At 43.7% G+C, this 15,048-nt stretch overlaps 1 protein-coding gene across 1 annotated transcript in view; it reads left to right on the top strand.

Annotated features, from left to right (window-relative positions):
- The window catches only part of msto1 (misato mitochondrial distribution and morphology regulator 1), a 28,856-nt gene extending 23,036 nt beyond the window's left edge, over positions 1 to 5,820 (top strand). Inside the window, exon 16 of the mRNA XM_046858915.1 lies at positions 5,623 to 5,820. The gene's annotated coding sequence lies outside the window, so the exon portion shown is untranslated. The remainder of the gene's footprint in view (positions 1 to 5,622) is intronic.
- Positions 5,821 to 15,048: the final 9,228 nt, after the last annotated feature.

The following is a 15,048-nucleotide window of genomic DNA, read 5'->3' as shown; positions in this document are numbered from 1 at the left end:
ACATCCATGAACCTCCTCCTTGGCCTTCCTCTTTTCCTCTTTCCTGGTGGCTCCATTCTCAGCATTCTCCTACTGATATACCCCATGTCCCTCCTCTGCACATGTCCAAACCATCTCAATCTCACCTCCCTCTGAACTCCCTGAACTCCTCCACCTTCTCCAGCTCTTCTCCCTGCAACCGCACCCCTCCACTGCCCTCCCTCTCATTCACACACATGTACTCTGTCTTACTCCCACTGACTTTAATTCCTCTTCTCTCCAGCCTGTACCTCCACCTCTCCAGGATCTTCTCCACCTGCTCCCTACTCTCACCACAAATCACAATATCATCCACAAACATCATAGTCCAGGGAGACTCCTGTCTGACCTCGTCTGTCAACCTGTCCATCACCACTGCAAACAGGAAAGGGCTCAGGGCCGATCCTCGATGCAGTCCGACCCTTACCTTGAACCAGTCTGTCGTTCCTACTGCACACTTCACTGCCGTCACACTGTCCTCATACATGTCCTGCACCACCCTCACATACTTCTCTGACACACCAGACTTCCACATACAATACCACAACTCCTCTCTTGGCACTCTGTCATACGCTTTCTCTAAATCCACAAATACACAATGCAACTCCTTCTGACCTTCTCTATACTTCTCCATCAACATTCTCAAAGCAAATAATGCGTCTGTGGTGATCTTCCTCGGCATAAACCCATACTGCTGCTCACAGATGGTCACCTCTTCTCTCAGCCTGGCTTCCACTACTCTTTCCCATAACTTCATGGTGTGACTGATTAACTTAATTCCCCTGTAGTTACTGCAGGTCTGCACATCTCCCTTATTTTCAAAGATCGGTACCAGCACACTCCTTCTCCATTCCTCAGGCATCTTCTCACCATCCAGAATCTTGTTAAACAATCTGGTTAAAAAATCCACTGCCATCTCTCCTAAACGTCTCTATGCTTCTACCAGGATATCTTCTTGTCCAACCAACTTTCCACTCCATCCTCTTAATCGCTGCTCTCACTTCCTCCTTACTAATCCTATCCACTTCCTTCTTCACCAACTTCATACCACCCAACCTTCTCTCCTCTCATTTTCCTCATTCATCAGCTGCTCAAAATACTCCTCCATCTTCTCAACACACTCTCCTAACTAGTCAACACATTTCCATCTCCATCCTTTATTGCTCTAACTTGCAGTACATCCTTCCCAGCTCGGTTCCTCTGCCTGGCCAATCGGTACAAATCCTTTTCTCTTCACCACCACTGAGCCTCTGTCTGACCTCTTCCCTGAACCTCACACTACACTCTTCCTCCTTCAGTTTCCACCATCTAATTCTTCTTTCAGTCCTCACTCTCCTCCTCTTCTTCTTCACCTCCAAAACCATCCTACAGACCACCATCCGATGCTGTCTAGCTACACTGTCCCCTGCCAACACCTTACAGTCTCCAATCTCCTTCAGGTTGCATGTCCTACATACAACATAGTCCACCTGTGTGCACTTTCCTCCACTCTTATACGTCACCCTGTGATCCTCCTTCTTCTTAAAATGCGTGTTCACCACTGCCATTTCCATCCTTTCAGCAAAATCTACCACCATCTGCCCTTCCACATTCCTCTCCTTAAAGCCATACCTACACATAACCTCCTTATCACCTCTGTTCCCTTCACCTACATGCCCATTAAAGTCTGCCCCAATCACCAATCTTTCATTCTTAGGTACACCATCTACCACTTCATGTAATTCACTCCAGAATCTTTCCTTCTCCTCCATCTCACAACCCACTTGTGGAGCATACACTGATGACATTTATCATCATCCCTTCAACTTCCAGCTTCACGATCATCACCCTATCAGAAACTCTCTTCACCTCCACTACACTCTTACTGTACTCTTCCTTCAGAATCCCCCCTACACCATTTCTCTTTTCATCCACACCGTGATAGAACAGTTTAAACACCTCCAATGTTCCTGGTCTTACTCCATTTCCACTTGGTCTCCTGAACACACAACATATCTACCTTTCTCCTCTCCATCATATCAGCTAACTCTCTCCCTTTACCCGTCATAGTACCAACATTTAAAGTACCAGCCCGAACCTCCACTCTCCTCCACTTCTCCTTTCCCTGCCGTCTCTGTAGATGTCTTCCTCCTCTCCTTCTCCTCCTATGGCCAACAGTAGCCCAATTTCCACCGGTACCCTGTTGGCCAACGATACATGTGGCGGTCGTTGGTAACCCGGGCCTCGACCGATCCGGTATGAAATTCTTATTTGTGATCCGCATATTCGATTTGGCACATGTTTTACTTCTTCATAACACAAACCTCCACATTTATCACTGGCTTGTGCCTCCCTAAAGGCTGGCTTTTTTAATCCACTGGTGCATCATTTCCTGTCTCCCTCTCTCACACACCACAGACGTAGACTAGTTTCTGAAGCTCACAATGAGCAGGCAGAAGGCAGTAAGAAGTCTGGGGTTAACGTGGATGAGACAGAGGGAGTCAGTGATGGAAACATGAGTGAGAACAGAGACATTCCTGATCATCATCATCTTTTCTCTGCTTGTGTTCTATATGGTGGCTCTTCAGCCTGAATACATTCATTAGAGAACAACATTTAAAATTTGTTTGTATTAATATATATATATATATATATATATATATATATATATATATATATATATATATATATTAGAGTAAAATTCAAATGCAAATTAATTTTAACTGCACTAAATTTTTATTAACCGCTTGCATTTCTGTTTGACCATTTTTATTACAAATATAAATACATAATGTAGAGCCCTATTCCCCTTGGTCTTTATTGGAATGGGTCCTGTGTTCTCTTAGTTCGGATCTCTCCTATATCTTAAACAACAATACCTCTGATCTGTTTCACATAAAATTAGCGACCAACACGACTTAATACAAAGAACTATAATTTAATAAAAAAAATGAAAAATATGCAAAATAAACAGATCAACAGTATTTTTATGTATATATATATATATATATATATATATATATATATATATATATATATATATATATATATACAATGTTTCTCTGAAAATCAAAGCTTCTTACACAAATTAACAAATCCCAGTTTTTTCAAAACGTTGCAGGCCTGAATCGATGCTAGGGAGCGATGAGGAATTGACAGCTGTGGTTACCTCCATGCAGAAAGTTTTCCCGCTTCCACCTCATGTCCGTAGCGGTGCAGGATGTCGCTGTGTTAAACTCTCACTTTGCCAGAAGAACCACAGAGCGTTTTCGGTAGCTCTGGGTGCTATCTGGTTCTCCTTATTGCTCCGTGAACGTTCGATTCGTTTCCATGGTCACTGAGATTCGCAGGTTTGCATTTTCCAGGCTACTCTGGCCTACAGTAAATTAATAACTAAATATAAAAGAGGCGAAATTAAAACCTTCAGCGCTACACACATTTATTCATAACTTGAGTAAGAGCAGTACATCATTTGAATATGTAAAGGGTCTACTTTTAATTGTACACACTCTTAACAACAAAAGAACGCTGTTCTTTTCTAAAATAAAGTAAACAGAAAGCGGGCGATCTCTGCTGTCTGTCATCTACCTTCACAAACGCATAAATGAAACAACCTGAATCTCAGTGAATATTTGCCTCACAGACATAAAAAATATATAAATATAAAGCTCGAAATGTCTTTAAAATAAACAAATTCAAATTGAATACAAATATTCTTTGATTCTTGTATGAAAGTTAGAAGACATACAGTTTCTCCGGTATCACCAAATTAGCCCTCCATGTGGAAACAGCAAAAGTTCAGTTTGGTGTCCTGATGATTTACATCATTTACACCACCATAATTATTTTAAAACATTTACAAGAATATTTAGTCTTCATGCTTTATGTTGAGTTCGGTTTCACTAATAATAAACATACATTTGCATAAAGCTTCAATATTTGTCCATGTTCATGTTGATTAGAGAATTACACACAAAGTATTAATTCAAGGTACATTTAGAACTGATTGAAATGTGCAATTTAGTTGTGATTAAATATTTCAATAAATTTAGATATTTAAATTGTGTATGTAGCCCGCTTTTATCAGGAACTGTTAACATTTAAAGGTAGGTAGGGCATTTCAGCTGTGAGTCCCAAAATCTGTGCCGAAGGCTAACAGGTTCAAAAGGGGCTCATCTTCAATCTGTACGTCTCCCCGTCCCCTTGCACTGGTGTAGTGACTGGTGTCTCCTGGAGACTGCTCTGCACTCCTGTGCCTGCCTCTGCAAACGCGGGCAGCTTCAGCACTGCTCCAGAGTCCACTGTGACCTTTCCGATGCAGGGCTTCTCCTGGTCCTTTTTGGCCAAGCAGGGCTTCTCCTGGTCCGGGTTTGCTGAACAGGGCTTCTTTTGTGTGGTTAGATTCAACAAAGTACTGGAAAAATTCCTCAGAGATTTTGGTCCATATTGACATGATAGCATCACGCAGTTGCTGCAGATTTTTCGGCTGCACATTCATGATGCATATCTCCCATTCTACCACATCACAAAGGTGCTCTATTGTTTCAGTCTAGGTAGTTTCAGTCTCACTCGAGGTGTGAATTGTGGGCAGGGCTTACTCACTTATATTGAAGGTGCTCTTGTCTGTAGCGGTTGTAGGTAGCCCCCCTTAAGCCAGTTAAGCCAGTAATGCTTAGTGTTTATCTATAAATTCTTATTTGTACTTTTTCTTTTAAAACACATTGATTTTAAATTGGGAGATCAGTCATGTGCCTCAAACCTATCTCTGTAATCATCTCTTACAAACACAGACGTTCCCATCCACAGAACAGATGCCACATCGCCAGTAACCTCATCTACCCTCCCCTGTTGTCTCAATCTCAAACAGGGGTGGTAGGTGGGCTCTGGAATTGCCAGTCAGCTGTAAGGAAAGCTGACTTTATCACAGGCTTGGCTTCCCACTACACCTTCGACTTTCTGGCACTTACTGAGACCTGGATATCCCCACAGAACACTGCTACACCAGCTGCTCTTTCTTCTGCCTATGCTTTCTCTCACTCACCAAGAGAAACCGGTAGAGGTGGTGGTACATGTCTACTTTTATCACAGAGATGGTGTTTCACACCTCTCCCTTTGTCTCAATTAACCATGTCTTCTTTTGAATTTCATGCAGTTTCAGTTACCTCTCCAATCAACCTTTTTATCATTGTCATTGTCCTGGTCCCCTTGGAGACTTCCTAGAAGAGACGGACACACTCCTCAGTACTTTCCCCTCTGACAGCACCCCTCTGACAGTTCTTGGTGACTTCAACCTCCCATCTGACAAACTTCAGTCATCTTGCCTTGTGACTTTTCTGAATACCTTCTCCTTGACATTTAACAGCTGCCCTCCAACACACAAGGGAGGAAATGTCCTTGACCTGGTTTTCACCCACCCTACTCCAGCTACAGACATGACTGCCACTCCACTTCTAATCTCTGATCATCACCTGGTTTCCTTTTTATTCACTCTTCCTATTCAACCTAAAAATAATTTACATGTCTCTCTTATCCGTCCTATCCCTAATTCTATCTCCCCCTCCTCTGTAACTTCATGTACTCTTTCAACTCTTCCTGACCCTGACTCCTTTTCCTCTCTACCCTTAGACGTTGCTACGGACTCCTTCCTCTCATCTCTTTCCTCAACCATGGACCTCCTCTGCCCTTTGACTACAAAACCCAAGAAGTCTTCTTGTCCAACACCGTGGCTGTCAGAAGTTTTGCGCAGCAGTCGACGAGAACTCAGATCTGCAGAGAGGAAGTGGAAAAAATCACAGCTCGATGTAGACCTCTCATCTTACCGTGCAATCCTAAATTGTTTGTCTTCCTGACTTGTGCCTGTAGTCAGTTAAACTCGACTACCACTATATCTTCTCTCACTTTATCTTATTTGTGTATCCGAAATCTGTTCGTGATTATGAGCACTATGCCGGCTGTGTGTCTGACTTTGAGCACAGGTGAGGACTCGTTCGATTTGCAAACGGTGGCGTTGGAGATGGAGGTTTTGGAGAAACAGATTCGCGAGCTGCATGAAAAGCATGCCCGGCTGCGAGCGGAAGCGGCGCTGGAAACATCCCGGGCGGACGCACTCGTCCCAGGTAAATTCCGGGTTGAACCTAACGCTCCCAGCACCTCAACTCCGCGTGTTTCTCTGCCCAGACCCAGCGCACCTACAACTCCGGCAAAGGTGCAACATGGACCCTGGATGCGGCAGCAGCGGAAGAGACAAGCAAAGCCCGGTCGAGGACGTCTCCCCGCCACCACTACAGGCCTTGAGATCTCGACCGAGAACCGCCGCCTCTCCGCGAGACGGAACGCGACACTGTGATTCTCGGAGATTCCATCGTCCGGCATGTCCGCGCTACGGAGCTAAAGGTAAGGTGCACACTCGCTGTTTTCCTGGTGCTCGTGTTCTTGATGTCGCTGCGCAGGTACCCGCGGTCCTGAAGGAGAACTTGGGCGGTTGTTCTTCATGCCGGAACGAACGACACCAGGCTGAGACAAACGGAGGTATTAAAGAGGATTTCAGGATCCTGGTGGAGGCGGTACGCAGCACATCACCCACAACGAGGATCATAGTGTCAGGACCTCTTCCCACTTACCAGCGAGGGGCTGAGAAGTTTAGTAGACTTTTAGCTCTAAATGAATGGTTACAGTCATGGTGTCGAGAACATAAACTTCTCTTTGTTAATAACTGGAACTGTTTCTGGGAGCGTCCTAGGTTCTTCCGCCCTGATGGCCTGCACCCCAGCAGAGTTGGAGCAGCAGTGCTATCAGATAACATCTCTAGGATACTTCACACCATCTGACTGGTAAGACATCAGGAAATCTTCGACAATGAGAACACGCATACAACAGACCAAATAGTTACAAGTTCACACACAGCCCAGTTTATAGAAACCGTATCTATCCCTCGTGTAGCAAAACCAAGAAGTAAATACACAAGATCCAGAAACAATCTCATTGAAGTTAAAACTGAAAATGCCAGATAAACAAACACCAAAAAGTTTTAAAGTTTGGTCTTTTAAACATTAGATCACTTGCACCCAAAGCACTGATTATAAATGAGATGATCACAGAGAATAATCTCGATGCACTCTGTCTCACTGAGACCTGGATTAAACCAGGTGATTATATGGGTCTAAGCAGTCGACACCGTCAGGATATGTTTATAAGCATGAGCCCGTCAGACTGGTCGTGGGGGTGTAGGAACCATTTATACTGCTTCTCTTAATGTTAGTCAGATGTTAGATTCAGCTTTAAATCATTTGAAGTGCTCGTTCTTAAAGTTGTACTTTCGGACATACATAGTAAACTCGCTCTGGTCACCGTGTACAGACCCCCAGGACCCTACGCTGATTTTCTTCAAGAGTTTGCTTGTTTTCTATCAGATCTCTTGATCAATTTTGATAAAGTGCTGCTTGTAGGAGATTTTAATATTCATGTAGATGATGTAAACGATGCTCTAGGATTATCATTTGTTGACTTATTAAACTCTTTTGGGGTTAAACAAAACGTCACCAGACCAACTCATCGCTTTAACCACACACTAGACTTAATAATATCCCACGGAGCAGACGTCACTGATATAGATATTTTACCTCAGCGTGATGACATCACAGACCATTACCTCATACTGTACACACTACCGGTAGAGCAGATTAGCCGTGTTGCACCACGTTATCGACCTGGTAGGACTATTGTTCCAACCACTAAGGACAGATTCATAAATAACCTGCCTGATTTATCTCAATTTCTCACTAAACCCATAACTACTATTAATCTTGATGAGATAACTAAGAACATAGACCTTATCCTCACTAGCACATTAGACACCGTTGCCCTATCCGGTTAAAAAGGTTAGAGACCAAGCACCTGCATCTTGGTATAATAGTCATACACATGCCCTCAAGAGAACAGCACGTAATCTGGAGAGAAAATGGAGGAAAACTAAATTGGAGGTATTTAGAATCGCGTATAAAGACAGTATGCTCAGCTACAGGCAGGCGCTAAAAGCTGCTAGAGCTGAACACCTGAGCAAACTTATAGAAAACAACAAAAACAATCCCAGGTTCCTTTTCAGTACAGTAGCTAAACTAACTACAAATCAGGGCTCTGAAAATTGTGTTCCATCACAGTTTAGTAGTGAGGACTTTATGATTTTCTTCACTGAAAAATAGATAACATTAGAAAAACAATTGTGGCAGTTCAACCTCTTACAGCATCTCCTGAGACAGTGTTACCTTCAACTCCACAACTCCACTGTTTTACATGTATAGGACAGGAAGAGCTGTATAATGTTATTGCCAAAGCTAAATCGACAACATGTCAGTTAGATCCAATTCCTACTAAATTACTGAAGGAAGTGTTATATACAACTGGTGAGCCTCTTCTAAATATTATTAACTCCTCACTATCTTTAGGTCACGTCCTAAATCCCTCAAGTTAGCAGTTATTAAGCCCCTCATTAAAAACCTAATCTGGATCCAAACACGTTATCAAATTACAGACCAATTTCAAATCTCCCATTTATGTCTAAGATTTTAGAAAAGATTGTCGCTGCACAGTTATGTTCCTACCTGCAAGAGAACAATATCTTTGAAGAATTTCAGTCAGGTTTTAGGCCCCATCATAGCACAGAAACTGCTCTAGTTAAAATAACTAATGACCTGTTTTTAGCTTCAGACCAAGGCTTCATCTCGCTGTTGGTTTTACTAGATCTTAGTGCTGCATTCGACACTATAGACCATGATCTCCTCCTAGATCGCTTACAAAATTACATCGGCATTCAGGGACAGGCATTAAGCTGGTTTAAATCCTACCTGTCCGATCGTTACCATTTCGTAGATTTGAATGGAGAGCTATCCAGGCTAATGCAAGTAAATTATGGCGTGCCGCAAGGTTCAGTTCTAGGACCCTGCTCTTCACAATATACATGCTTCCGTTAGGAAATATTATTAGAAGGCATGGAATTAGCTTCCATTGTTATGCTGATGATACTCAGCTATATATTTCATCTAAACCAGGCGATACAGCTCAATTAACCCGGATGACTGAGTGTGTTAAGGAACTAAGAGATTGGATGACCCATAACTTTCTACTTTTAAATTCTGATAAGACTGAGATTTTGCTCATCGGCCCAAAACTGGTATACAGACGCTCCAGCATCTCAACCTGCATTTAGACGGATGTTCTGTAACCACTAGTTCAACGGTAAAAGACCTGGGTGTTATTTTAGACAGCGACTTGTCTTTCAAAAATCACATCAATCAGGTTACAAAACAGCCTTCTTTCACCTTAGAAATATTTCTAAGCTAAGAAATATGTTGTCTATATCCGATGCAGAGAAGCTCGTCCATGCGTTTATGACCTCCAGAATAGACTACTGTAATGCGTTACTAGGTGGATGTCCTGCTTCATTAATAAACAAGCTTCAGTTAGTCCAGAATGCAGCAGCCAGAGTTCTTACAAGGTCAAAAAAATATGATCACATAACCCCGATCTTATCGTCCCTACATTGGCTTCCTGTTAAGTTTCGAATAGACTACAAACTATTACTTCTCACTTATAAAGCACTAAATGGTTTGGCTCCGTGTATCTATCCAGTCTTTTAACACGCTACAATCCGCCACGCTCCCTGAGATCTCAAAACTCTGGGCTTCTAGTAGTTCCTAGAATAGCAAAGTCCACTAAAGGTGGTAGAGCATTTTCACATTTAGCTCCTAAACTCTGGAATAGTCTTCCTGACGGTGTTCGGGCTCAGACACACTCACCCAATTTAAGTGTAGATTAAAACGTATCTTTTAGCAAAGCCTACACATAACACACATCACATCATAACCTTGTGCTCCAGAACATCTGATCACATGCACATTATCAACTTGTGCTGTTAATATCATGAACAGCAGCTACGCTAATTCCTCTCCACTGCTTCTCTTTCTCTCCCCATCCCGAGGCATCCTGAGGTTGCTCCAGCTCCAGTCACCTCCCACCTCGTGATGATTACGGACCTTTAAAGAAGTAGATGCCGAACTCACAAACATCCTGAACCATCTAGAGACGTACCAGTGCCATTTGGATCCCGCTACATGTGTGGAGTTTTGACATTGGACCTCCTGGAGTGTTTAAAGGCTCTGGCATGGAGAAGCTGATGCTGGATCTGTGGTGATCACAAATGCTGAGCTTATAAAACTCGGAGCTACTAACCATATAGACTGTTTAAGACTGCAGAAAGAACATTACTTATAATCTTATACTCCAGTAATCATGTTAGTTCTCACTCTCCAGTGTTCTGTATTGTTGAAAGATTTATGATCAAACTCTTGATGTCACCCAGATGAGGATGGGTTCCCCTTTTGAGTCTGGTTCCTCTCAAGGTTTCTTCCTCATAACATCTAAGGGAGTTTTTCCTTGCCACAGTCGCCACGGCTTGCTCATCAGGGACAAATGCACACCATTCACCATCACTGTTGATTTGTGTAAAGCTGCTTTGAGACAATGTCTGTTGTGAAAAGCGCTATACAAATAAACTTGACTTGACTTGACTTGACTCCTGACTAAATTTTTTTTGGAGGTGACTTTTGCCAAAACTGCCTTCTACAAGGAAAAGCTTGAGGCCTCTGCACAAGATCCTCGTAAGCTTTACAACATCTCTTCACTACTCAACCCCCCAGCTGCACCTGCTCCATCCTCCCTGACTGCTAATGACTTTGCCTTCTTCTATGATGAGAAGATTAAGAAAATCTGCCAGACCTCCACTTCCTCCCCAACAACGACTACATAACACAGCCAAAAATCCACTACGTCTCTGTCAAGCTTCTCAACCTTAACAGAAGATGAGATACTGCAAGTCATCCGATCTTGCAATCCCACCACCTGTCCTCTGGATCCAATTCCTTCAACTATGCTTCAGACCATCACACAAGGTCTCCTGCCCTTCATCTCCACAATCATCAATGGGTCATTAACATCTGGCTATGTATCAACTATCTTCAAGCAAGCAAGGGTACCTGCTTTGAAAAAACCTGCTTTGGATCCATCATACATCAACAACTACAGACCGGTATCACTTCTCTCCTTTCTTTCTAAATCTCTGGAACGCACTGTTTTTAACCAACTGTATCTCTCACAGAACAACCTCCATGATCCTAATCAGTCTGGGTTCAAAGCGGCACATTCCACAGAGACGGCCCTTTTGGGTGTTTCTGAGAAACTGCATGCTGCTTGGTCAGCCAAGCCGTCATCTGTACTTATCTTCCTGGACCTTTCTGCAGCATTTGACACAGTCAACTACAAGACACTTTTGTCAACCCTCAAGAGCCTCTGTATTTGCGGAACAGCATGGGAATGGTTTGCTTCCTACCTGGAAGGTCGCTCATACCAGGTAACATGGAGGGGATCCACATCTGCCCCATGCAGACTCACCACCGGTGTCCCACAAGGCTCGGTACTTGGTCCCCTTCTTTTCTCCCTATATACCCACTCCTTTGGTGAAGTCATATCCTCACATGGGTTTTCTTATCACTGCTATGCGGATGACACTCAACTAATCTTTTCTTTCCCTCCATCAGATACCACAGCCTCCACTCAGATATCTTCCCGCATGTTGCTAATGTTGCTCATTCTTGTCGAATTCTTCTCTATAACATCCGAAGGATTCAACCATTTCTGTCCACACAGGCTGCCCAGGTGCTTGTTCAGTCTCTTGTCATTTCAAGACTTGACTACTGCAACTCTCTGTTGGCAGGTCTTCCCTGAACGCTATTTGTCCACTGCAAATGATCCAAAACGCAGCTGCATGACTTGTGTTCAATCAGCCCAAGTTCTCCCACACCACCTTACTGCTGCGCTCCCTTCACTGGCTTCCAGTAGCTGCACGTATCAGATTCAAAACACTGATGCTTGCCTACAAGGCCAAAAATGGACCAGCACCATCTTACCTCAGTGACCTCATCACATCTCGCACTGCACCACGCTGTCTGAGATCCTCCAGTACTGTTTGACTGGTACCTCCTTCTCTCAGAATGAGAGGTAGGTACACTTCAAGGCTCTTCTCTGTTCTGGCACCGAGGTGGTGGAATAAACTTCCCCTAGATGTCCGTACAGTCCCTGACTATCTTCAAGCGACGACTGAAGACCTACCTCTTCCTGAAATACTTAAATTAGCACTTTCCAAGTTTGTAGAAATCAAGGGTTATATTTATATTAAGTTTGTAATCTTGCGTACCAGTTATTTATTTATTACTAGAGACTCAAGGCTCACTGCGTGGGTTAACTCTGCATAGAGTTTTCCTCACTTCAGCTGTGGTTAGACAGAGCATCTGGTCACTTGGAGGAGGAGGGGTCTTCCTCGCTGCCATGTTGTTCATAGAAGTCATAGAAGTCATTCAGCGCATCTGGAAGGATGGCACACAAGCACAGTCACAAGCAGAAGATGTCGTCTTGTAGTTTGTGATGGCCTCGATGCCCTGCCACATGCGCCAGGTGTCTCCATTGTCCTGGAAGTGGCCATGAATTCTCTTGGCGTGTGCACGATTCGCCTCTCTGATGGCACGAGACAGTTTGCCCTTGCCTGTTTTTAAGGCCATCTTGTCCCCTGTTTTGAAGGCAGATTCTCTTGATTTTATGCACCTTAACTGTAATCCACGGCGTCTGGTTGGAGCGTGTAGTGATGGTCTTAAAGATGGTCACGTCATCAATGCACTTTCCGATGTAGCTGGTCACAGTTGACGTGTACTCGCCGTTGATGAAATCGCCGTTGGTTGCAGCCTCCCTGAACATGTCCCAGTTAGTGCATTCAAAGCAGTACTGGAGAGGAGACATGGATCATGCTGGCCAGGTTCTCACCTGCTTTCTGGTCTTGAACACCTCCTAAATGGTCTGTATGCTGGGATCAGCATAACAAAGATGTGGTCTGAGTACGCGAGGTATGGGCAGGGCTTTGCCCGGTATGCGCCCCGGATGTTTGTATAAAAAACAACCAGCATGTTTTCTGCTCTGGTTGCAAAGTCTACATTCTGATTAAATTTAGGGAGCACAGTCCTGAGATCTGCATGGTTAAAATCTCCGGCGACAATAAACAATCCATCAAGGTGTGTGTTTTGTGTGTTTTCTAATCTTAGCATTAGCGCTAGATGTATACTCCGAGCACAATAGCGGTGGTGAATTCCTGGGGTAAATAAAAAGGTCTACATCTCACAACAATAAACTCCAACAGTGATGAGCAGTAGGTGGAAACGAGACAAGTGACAGAGTTTTTACACCATTCTGTGTTGATGTAAACACACAGACCACTGCCGCGAGTCTTACCGCACAGAGCTGCATTTCTGTCGGCACGAAATGAGGTTAGCCTGTCCATCTGAATAACGGCGTCCGGAACTCTGTCGCTCAGCCACGTCTCAGTGAACACAAAGATGCAGTGTCTGTACTCACGCCGAGTAGCTTGTTGGAGTCTGATGTAGTCCAATTTGTTGTGGGAGCAGACATTTGCCAGCAGTAGAGATGGTAGGGCAGGACGGCTAGGGTTAGCTTTTATCCTAGCCCCTGCTCGCTTTCGATTTCCCCTCCTCCGTCCATCAGCCGCAGGCGACGCCGAGGTCTGGAGGCCTGGTTTTCAAAGCGAACAAGATACCCTAACTGATCACATGTAAAACATTTGTTTGCAGTGTCAGAGGAAACAAAGATGTTATAGTCAAAGCCCTCAATCTTGATTTGAAAACCATGTTTAGCTCTTCAAGACCTTCATTAAGAACCATAAAAACATTATACTGAAAGACACCAAGTTTTTGACCAGTGTGGATTTTCTTCATGGGAGACACGGGTTACCCGTATTGAGACAGCTCTTTCATTATTACCTCATCACTGATGAAGGGAGGGATACTGGACAGCATGACCTTTTTAGCAGGAGAGATGAGGGGAGAAACCTGTATACAGTAAAACTCTATTGTACGAGCAACTAATAGTACGAGCAAACGGAGATACGAGCGACCATGCTTGCAAAATTTTACCCTGTTTCACGAGCAAATTTCGAAGGCACGAGCAAACCCACGCTGCCGGTTTCCCGCTTTCGGCCGAGGGTCGCATCTGTCACTTAGTTGATGACGTATCACTCGGTCACTCTCATTGTTCAGTGCTGCAAAAACGTAACTTTTTTTTTTTTAGTTTTATATTTTTATTTCACTAAAAATCTTGAAAAATGTCTCCCAAGACAATCAGTGATGGTGCAGTGAAAACGAAAGTAATTAGAATTACCATGGAAACCGAGAAGGTTACGAGCGTGGTGTGCGTCTCACACTCGCAATCAACCACTACTAAGTGTTAAATTATGTTTCCATCACGGTAATTTGCAGTGTATTTTCAAGAACGAATTATGCTCGTCCAACAGGGTTTTACTGTACACTCATTATTAATAATGATTCATTTCTGGATCAGTTTGGTTACTTTATCAGCGGATCATCCGTCTCCATACCCCCCTGTTCCCTACATCTGCCTCTTTCACACCAACTACCTGCATGTCTTCCCTCACCACATCCATAAACCTCCTCCTTGTTCTTCCTCTTTTCCTTCTTCCTGGTGTCTCCATCCTCAGCATTCTCCTACTGATATACCCCATGTCCCTCCTCTGCACATGTCCAAAACATCTCAATCTCACCTCCCTCACTTTGTCTCCAAAACGTCCTACATGCGCTGTTTCTCTAATAAACTAATTTTTGATCCTGTCCATCGTCGTCACTCCCTACGAACATCTCCACATCTTCAGCTCTGCTACCTCTAGCTCCACCTCCTGTCTTTTACTCAATGCCACTGTCTCTAAACCATACAACATCTCAGGTCTCACCACAGTCCTATAAACTTTCCCTTTCACTCTTGCAGATACTCTTCTATCACAAATTTGATCTCTTTATCAAGATAATAAAAAAAAACAACACAATAACACTGTTAACTCCGTTGAGTTAAACATGCTCCTGAGGTTCCAGTGACCACTGTTCCTGCACTTCTTCCCTCCGGGGATCTTCCCTATTCGTCCAGGTCTGC

The sequence above is a fragment of the Silurus meridionalis genome, chromosome 10 (assembly GCF_014805685.1).
Source record: "Silurus meridionalis isolate SWU-2019-XX chromosome 10, ASM1480568v1, whole genome shotgun sequence".
Taxonomy (NCBI): domain Eukaryota; kingdom Metazoa; phylum Chordata; class Actinopteri; order Siluriformes; family Siluridae; genus Silurus; species Silurus meridionalis.
This window is presented reverse-complemented; position numbering and strand designations above follow the sequence as displayed.